Here is a 9,158-nt window from a genome sequence, read left to right as displayed (position 1 = left end):
GTTAAATATACCGTTCTTCGAGCAACCGACCATAAATCCCAATCCTATATAGTGTGCGTTGTTCCAGCAATCCGATCACCAACCATCATCGATCAATCCGATGGAGTTCGAGGAGAAAGCCCGGCAGGCGAAAGAGAGAGCGGAGCAGAATTTCAAGGACGGGGACATCGAAGGTGCCATCGGAGCAGCTCTCGAGGCGAAATCCCTCGATCCGACCCACTCCGGCCTCCCTCAGATGCTTGCCGCCTTCTGCGTTCACCTTGCCGCCGCCACGAAGAAACTCGCGGACAACTCCACCGACTGGCACGCCGTCCTCGGCGTCGCGCCTTCCGCTGACGGCGGGACCATCAAGAAGCAGTATAGGAAGCTCTGCTTCCTTGTTCATCCCGACAAGAACCCCTCAGCCGCCGCCGAAGGCGCCTTCAAGCTCATCACTGAGGCATGCAAGAGGCTTTCGCCGTCGCCCGACGCCACCGAGCCTTCTTCCCAGCCTGAACCGAGCCGATGCGATTGCCGTCTGTTTTGCCGGCAATGCCGCACCTCCTTCCAAGCCTCGATAAGGCCGAACACGTCGAACGTCGAATGCATCCATTGCGGCGCTTCGATCAAACTCTGGACTAGTTTCTTCAGAGATACCGAGGGTTCGCCGGAGTTGCTTACGCTGAAGCCAGATGGTGGATCGGGTGGTGCGCGCTTGCGGCCATGCCCAAGGACGTGCCCACATTGTGGAACGTGGTATAGCTCGACGGTGGAAGCGGGCCGGTGCATCCTTAGGTGCAAGCGGCCATCCTCTCTTCTTCTGGAATCAACGGTTGATGACGAGTACAGCAGCGATGTAGAACCGGTCGAAGACGATGCAGAACAAATTGCGGAGGAGTTTGTGAGGCAGTTTGAGCATACGAAGTTTGGCCGGATGGATCGAAGACGGACTCTTACCAAAATTTGACTTCCTTTTATTTGTTTGAGGGTTCTTCTCTTAAGACCTTGTTTAATTAGAAAAAGACGCAAGGTGCGGCCGGCAGGCTTAAGTTTGTTTGTTTGTTTTGTTTTTAATTTGATGAGTTCCAGTAAAAAAAAAAAAAAATATTGCATATGAAAAGAACAATATTCCCTAGCTTTCTGGTGGATATACCAGAAAAGTCTTGCTGGGATCATTCAAATATCTAGCTGTCCAGTTTTCGATGTGCATTTTGTAGTATTTTGTTGTTCCCTAGATATTTAGGTTTTATTAAATATTGAAACAAGTTTTAGTTTAACAACCGTAATCGAATGATAGCATATATGATACTGATTTTAACCTTTAAATACCTACTTCTAATTTTGCAAAGGCGGCTGTTGGTCACCCCATTCAGCTGATGCTAAATAGCTGAAGTATTGTGAATGATGTATATTTTTTTTTTGACAAAAAGAAAATATTAATATTAGGTTGGCCTTGTATCTTTTATAGAAAAAAAAGAATTCACCATGTGAATCCACATGAATCCACCATTGAATCTAAAAGTTCAAGTAGTGTGAAAGAATGATTCACGTTCCTTCATGCGAATCTAAAATCCCAAGCAGTGCTTAGTTAGCTTTCAGATTGTGTTTCCTCTAAATTCTTCCCTTATATTCTACTCCATAAAAATTATATCCTGATTTAAGTAAAGTAGGTGGCTTGTCACGCCCGAACCCATTATCTAGGTTGACAATGTGACATGGCTGCATGAACTCTAGAGCAGTGGCTAAAGTTTATATAAGGACTAGATAAACAATTTTTCAATGAATTCCATAAATTTAAATCAACAAATTATAACAAAGGATCCAACTACGAATTCCATTATAATCAAATAATTCAAATATTCAAATACAAATTTTCACTGTCCATTGGTATTTGAAAATAAACTAGCTAACTAACTAATGACTGTTGTTTGAACTTAACGCCAACCCATCCAAAAGCTATGCACCCTGTGACTCTAAAAAAAAAAAAGCAACAAAAGATATAAGATTTAAAGCTTCATAAGAATCCTCACACACACCCACAGTATCATAATAATATATGGTTTGAAAATAACATGAACATTATAAAATCCTGGTTTGGCTATTAGCTATACTCAAAATAAACAAATTTCACATATATAATCAAATATCGATTTTAACACCTACTCAAAGCGATACATGATACAATATCCAATTACTTTTTCAATAATGATTTCAGTAACTTGTCATTAAATTTTCTGCAATCCAATCCGAGTTCAAGATCCCATATACTTTCAACTTTGGGTTATATCCCTGGTCATATTTTTCTCTCATAGCGGGGCAATCGATAGGTGTAACGTTTCACGCATGTGATAAAAAAAATCGATAAGTGCTACATTATTCGCCCATGGCAGGACAATCAATAGTAACAAGATTAGCCTAGAGTCTACACAGGTTCATATTAACTATTTTATGTTTAGCTATCAACTAACCATGGTCACGTTTTCCGCCCGTGATGGGGCAATCAATAAATGTCACATTTTTCGTTCATGACGGGGAAATCAATATAATATAGTTAATCTAGAGCACGACATCCATTAGTTTGATTATGTAAATGTAAGTTATACTCATATATACATCCATCATACTATCGATCATAAGCATATATGATCAAAACATAATTTAATACAGAAACCATCATAAAAAAATTCTTGCAACTTGCTTATCTTGATTATTTGAATATCATACATAATATATATATATAGAAACAAAATACCAATAATCATGCAGGCAAGTGTACAAGAATTTTACCTCTATGTCGATAATCCAGATAGACTAATCATCTGCCCACACCGCGATCTACGAACTGAGAGATACGCAGAACCCTACTCAACGCCTAGTAGATTGTTCTTTTATAAAACCAAATCAATATCAAAGATCATCCGAGGTATCCGAAAACTCAAAATTCTCTACTGGTCTACTAAAGGGCCTACTATCACGTAGTAACTTAGGACTACCTACCGAGTCCCTTTAACCAAAAATTTCTTAGGTGCTGAATGCACATTGAGTGGCCTAAATGGACGGCCCAACCCGAACCAGATTGGGCCAGGCCCACAGTGAAACGGTGCTCTACAACTTCCTTCTCTCTTCTTCTGATTTTCTGAAAGGAACGACGAGATTAAGATTGTAATTTAGCTTTTATTTTTCTTATTGTACCCATTGGTGACACTTCAACTAGCTTCATTTGTTTAATGAAGACAAAGGTGGAGCTTAAATTTGTATTATTTCAACAAAAAATAGTGAGATGGTCACTAAATCCACCATTATCCCAATTTTTTGAGGATACCATATATCACATATTTTTAGTCAAATGCCTTACTCATATTTTTCAAAAGACTAAAGACTATTTGTTCTCGTCTGCTCGGCAACTCCCAAATGGCAAGAGAGTTATCCAAGAATTGTGTTCAGGTTTCCAAACAGTAGCCAAGGCAAGAGACTCAACATGAGTAAGAATTTCCAGAAGAAGCTCCAATAGCTAGTTCTTGTGCAATAGAAATCTTGCTCAGTACGAAAAAGGGATTGAAGATTCCATAGTGGCCATATCCTCCAATGCATGCTCGATAACTTTTAGGTCTAGCAAGTCCAACCTTGTCATTAGAGGGAAATTGGTACATAATTATTTTCCCAGATAAATCTGGTGTATTATGCTTCAACTCCTCTAGGAGATCAATAACCTCGTCAAGCTTTCCATCAAAAAAAAAGAAAAATCCTCGTCAAGCTAATAATCTTTTTTGTTCTGATCCATGCATGTTCAAAGGTCGCTTGACGAATCAAAATCAGACACGGAGTTCTCTTCACCGTTATCATATTAAAGCCAGGTACCAAGTAGTGGAATTAAAGAAGAAAACCTTAAATATTATTTAAGGGAAACTAAGGTCACAACTGCTAAATTTTACATAACCAATTAATTTCCAACAAAAACAAATAAAACTGCAAATTTTATCATTCAAATAGTGATTTTTTTTTATATGTATTTTGCATTGGTCACCAAATTCACTAATATACGAAATCTAAATCACATAATAGTATGCGTTAAAAAAAGAAAAAAAATTAGAAAAAAATAAAACATGTTCACTTGATAATGCATATACATACCTATAGACCATCAAGAATCTTTTTTTTTCATCAAGATCAAGATGATGACGTGCAACGTTAAAGAAAAAAAGGAAGTAGAATGAGAATAAGATGGTGAAGGAAGGGAGGAAGGAGGAGGAGAATGAGATGGTGAAGAAAAAGAGGGAGGAGGAGAAGAAGATGATGGTGAGTCACTTGATGAAGAAGATGTGGGTGATCGAGAATAAGATGGTGAAGAAAAAGAGGAAGAAGAACAAGAAGACAATGGCGAGTCGTTTGATGAAGAAAAAGTGGGTAATGGAGATTTTGTGCCACATGAAGGTGAAGAATAAGATGATGAATGACGCGAAGAAGTGGGGGATGATTGAGACATAGAAGCCCATAGAGAAGAAAAAAAGTGGCATGAAATATTGCGGTAGCAGTCGTAATCAGAAAACCTATGGTTAGGTTTAAACGAAGAGGCCGGCAATGGAGAATATGACATGGAAAGCCTATGAGAAGAAGAATACAACCTCCACAACGAAAGCAGCAATGACCATGTTGATGATGCAGAGTGATATGATGAGCATGAGGATGATGAGGAGGAGAAGAGGACAATGAAGTGGTGGAAGATAACTTGTGATACTTCTTCCGCCTCTTTCTGGCTTCTCCTTGCTCTCCTCCTGAACTTCGCTTCCTCTTCTTTGATGCTTTCATCATTGAAGCCAAAGAAAATTTTCAAATACTTGAAGGATACGATCTATATTAATTTGTCCCTTCGTCTGTATGATTTGCATAGATTATTTTATGAGGATACTCTTCTTGACAGATTTCTTTTCCAAAGTCCTAGATGAACTCAAAGTGACGTTTTAAGATATTCCCTCTACGGTTAGGACTCATTTTATGAACATTAAAAGGGAATGGTGGATAAGGATGCGGTAATTAGCATGGAGAGTGGGTTTGGCGGGAGTTCTACCTTTTCTTTTTATCATCATCATCCTTATCATGGTCATCTTCATCATTACTAGTATTATTATTATTACTATTATTATTATTGATGTGTGTTAAATAGTTAGATTATTTGTTTTGCTAGGTCAAAAACAAAATGTAGCTTCACATTAACGTACAAAGAAAAGCTCGAACCAACAGCCAGGATTTGTATTCGATCTACATCCATGATGCATTTGAATGTTTTACAAAAAAATGATTCTCTCTTTTTTTCCTATAACTTTGTAAACTCAAGGCAACTCCCAAAGTTCGTTATATTTAGATATTAAAAAGAAAAACAATAATTTGAGACCTTAAGAACCAAGGATAACATTAGAATGCCTCAAACTAATGTGCCAAAATGAGTCACTTCAATTACTTCTGATCAAACTCTAAGTAACAAGTCTATTATGGCCAAGTCCAGCTTGAATAACCGGAATCTCAGCAATCACTGAAACAATTATTTCTTATTTTTCTTTTAATATCATAGACGTCTGGTATAAAGCTTTCTTAAATTCAAGCATATCTAAAACCTATAAGTGTGACAAGAGCTATTAGAAAAGGTTGGTTCTTATTTCCTGATTGATGAAATAGTTGCTTTTACCTCATAATATAGAACCGTTTGATACACCAAAGAAGTTGACATAATCAATATCAGTATCAAGCATCGGAGAACATTGGAAACGTCCATTTGCAATTATCCATCTAATGTAGGGTTATTTTTGTAATAATCCGAAAAAATTTTTGGGGCTCATGGGCTGGCTCGAAGAGGCCAGGCCTAGTCGACATGGACTAGCCCCACCTGTGGGCTTGTGGGCCGGGCTCAAAGCCGACCTATGTCGATCGGGGAAGAAGATCCCAGTCGAGGTCTTTTTCCTCCTCGATTTCGACAGAAAGGAGGACTCCCCTGAGGATAGTTCAAATCGAACTCGGAGATCTTGCCTAATTAACTCTCCTCCCCCTCCTCTGATTTCCACCACTAAAATCGTTGGGAATTGCGACCGATCCCAAGTATGCCTTTTCGAATCTTCTCCTCAAATCCTCGCCGGAAACCTTGCCGAAAGCTTCGGCGGACCGAGGTGAGAGCTCTTCCCCTTTTTCTCTTTCTTTTCCTAGTTTTACAATTGCTGACACATTGATTTGGGTTGGCGAATCGTTGGATTACCTACCAAATCAGGAATGCTTTGTTTCAGCTTCATCTTTCGGGCTTTGCCGCCGCCGACTACCTCGCCACAAGGTGTCGTTGCACCACACGGGCCGCGGCCACCATGCCGGCAACCCCACCGCCCGGAACTCCTTCTCCCTCTCCCCATCTCCTCCTTGTGCACCACATCCCCCAAGTCGAGCTTCGGCCACCGTTGCAATTGCCGCCGATGCCGGCAATGACCGCGGCTGAGGGCCATCACTAGGTCGGCTATCGTCATCGGGGATAGGCCATCGTGGTGGCCACGCCACCCCTGATTCGAGAAGAGGAAGGAGAGAATGACTCTTCCTTATTTTGGGGAAGAAGAAGAGAGCCCTCTCTCTTCTTTCTCTCTCCTCTCTCCACTTTCTCTCTCTTCTCTATCTCTTAATTTCTCTCTCTGTGGGACTTTCTTTCTACCGAGCTTTCTCTCGCTACTTGGATTATGTCTCTCGTTTCTCTCTTCACATAGATCTATGGACCCAGTAGAAGGGTCCTAGATGTTTTCATCATGGACCCAGGTTGACCCAGTAGAGGATCCTGGATCAGTGTTGCTACGACCACCTGTCGCGCTAGCCTTATCCCGACTATTGCCAAGCACCGTTGGACTCTATCATCATGAATCTCTATTGTGTTACATGTATCTATTGGAAAACCGTGCATGTCGCAGAAAATTAAAACTGCAGTGGAAGACGCATGCACGGTCCGTTCATCGCATGAACGTATTTAAAACCGTTCGTAGATAGATTAAGATTAAATACTTTAGAGGAAAAGATCTGATCTTCACCTTGTGCGGGTAGATCTTCACCGCAATCTGATAATCGGGGTAATATTGAAAGGCTCACTTGAAGCAGCACACGTGTCCAACCTCTGCGGATATCCACATGAGGAAGAGGACCAATCCAAGCAGCTGAATCTCTTCGAGATGCTAGCTCCCTTGTAGAGATTGCTTTTGATGGCTGGAATTCTCTCTCTTTCAATCAACTCTTGATTGCCTTTTGAGAGGAAGAAGAAGGACTAGAGAGGGAGGAAGAAGAATCACCCCTTTCTGCCTTTTTCCTTGCTTGCGGTGGAAGAAGGAAGAGGGAGATAAGGAGGCCGCCAATATCCAAAAAGAAGGAACCAAGAGGGAGGCTGCCAATACCCAAAAAGAAGGAACCAACAGGGAGGCCGCCGGCCTCCCTTTTTATTTCCTAGCCTTGGGCATGGAGCCTCTTAAAAATTAGGAGGAGCTCCACGCCCTAGCCAAATTAGGAGGGGCGCACGCCCCTCCCTCTTTTCTTGATCTCATGCACGCCCCCTTAATCAAATTAAGTAGGGCGTGCGGGCCTCCTTTCTTGGGTGCTGAAATCCTCCTCTAAGGAGGATTAGGTGAACCCAAAGAGTTCTTATCCAATGAGGACTCTTATTCCTTATCCATAAGATCAAATCAATTAGGACTCTAGGAGTTCTATTTCAAGTGGGACTTTTATAGTTTTTAGTCCTAATACAATTAGAACTTTAGGAGTCCTACTCCAAGTAGGACTCTAATAATTTAAGTTCTACTCCAAGTAGGACTCTTAAACCTTATCTAATAAGATCAAGCCCAATTAATTAAATCCAATTGATTCAATCAAATTGCAATCTAATTGCAATTATTCCTTCTCAACTCACTAACTCTTAGTGGGTGAAACCAATTATCAATTAAATTGACAATCGTGAACTATTGTGATTCCAAATCACAATTCAATCGTCGAATCAGTCAATACCTCTAATATGTGTGACCTCATAGGTTCTATTCCGTCTGTTAGTGAGATATATTGTGATCCATGTCATAATATCATTAAAAACTTCTTTCAATGGGTTGGAACAATTCCAACTCATCTCACCAGGGATCATTGATCATCAAGATAATTCCTGTAAGTCTCATCATCCACCAGTGACACCTAGCAGCATGTAGTGGCAACCCAGCAGAATGGAATGAATGAACCTTTAGGTGCAGTTATCGTATGATAGAGTCCTTCTATCACGGATCCCTACAAGACGGAGGTCATGGATAACTCGTCAAACCCCATTGTCTATCATATGTCAAGATTTATTCGACTTTAGTTCGAGAGTGAAAAACTCCTTTTCCACTGTACATATTGCCCTAGCCGAAGTCTTATGAACTCAGTCTCATAAATCACATAGGACCACTCCTTATCTACCAAAGTTGATAGATTTCATGTAGGTGCACACCCTACTCCTACAGTGAACCTAGTGCAGCCAATTTGCACCACAAGGATCCATATGGCTAGAGACCATGTATATATGCAGTCAAACTACAACAATCTCACTGTGAATAGCCGAAACACTGTAGATCAAAAGACCAGTCATACTACTGTAACATCAAGTAAGTCACTGACGAGTGGATAGACATCCAAGTAACTTCTTGCTTTGGTCACGCTCAGTACCCTTGTTCTCTAACAAGCACCTGCACTATCACTCTAGTGTCCCTATACTGTGGACTTGAGACTCGTCCATCCAAAAGGATAGTAATCTGTGCACTAATTTCATCGGATCAATCACCGTCATCGTGATAATCCATCGATCATGAGCTTTTAGGAATCAATCACCAATGACACATGGCTCAAATTCTCAACTATTGAGAATATGCATTATCATCTTATTAATTTCTTGGACGATTCATAGACACATACACAATATGAATGAAAAAAATACCCATTATTATTCAATAATAATAAAGTCAAATACAATACTATGTCCCAGAATAAATTATATGTCAGCCATATTGGCTTCTAGGGCATACATCTAACAGTATCATGGTCTGATTTTTATTTTATGATTTGAATGACTTGAATGGCCAGAGCGGAACGATCCGGATCGTCGGACGCTGCTACCTAATCGACTCTGTCCGTCTTGCACCGAACTTGCATCCGAC

The sequence above is a fragment of the Phoenix dactylifera genome, chromosome 1, assembly GCF_051530095.1.
Source record: "Phoenix dactylifera cultivar Ajwa chromosome 1, Ajwa_hap1_PhDact_Kaust_v1.1, whole genome shotgun sequence".
In the NCBI taxonomy this organism is placed as follows: Eukaryota; Viridiplantae; Streptophyta; class Magnoliopsida; order Arecales; family Arecaceae; genus Phoenix; species Phoenix dactylifera.
The sequence above is the reverse complement of the archived record's forward strand: the minus strand, read 5'-3'. Positions refer to the sequence as shown.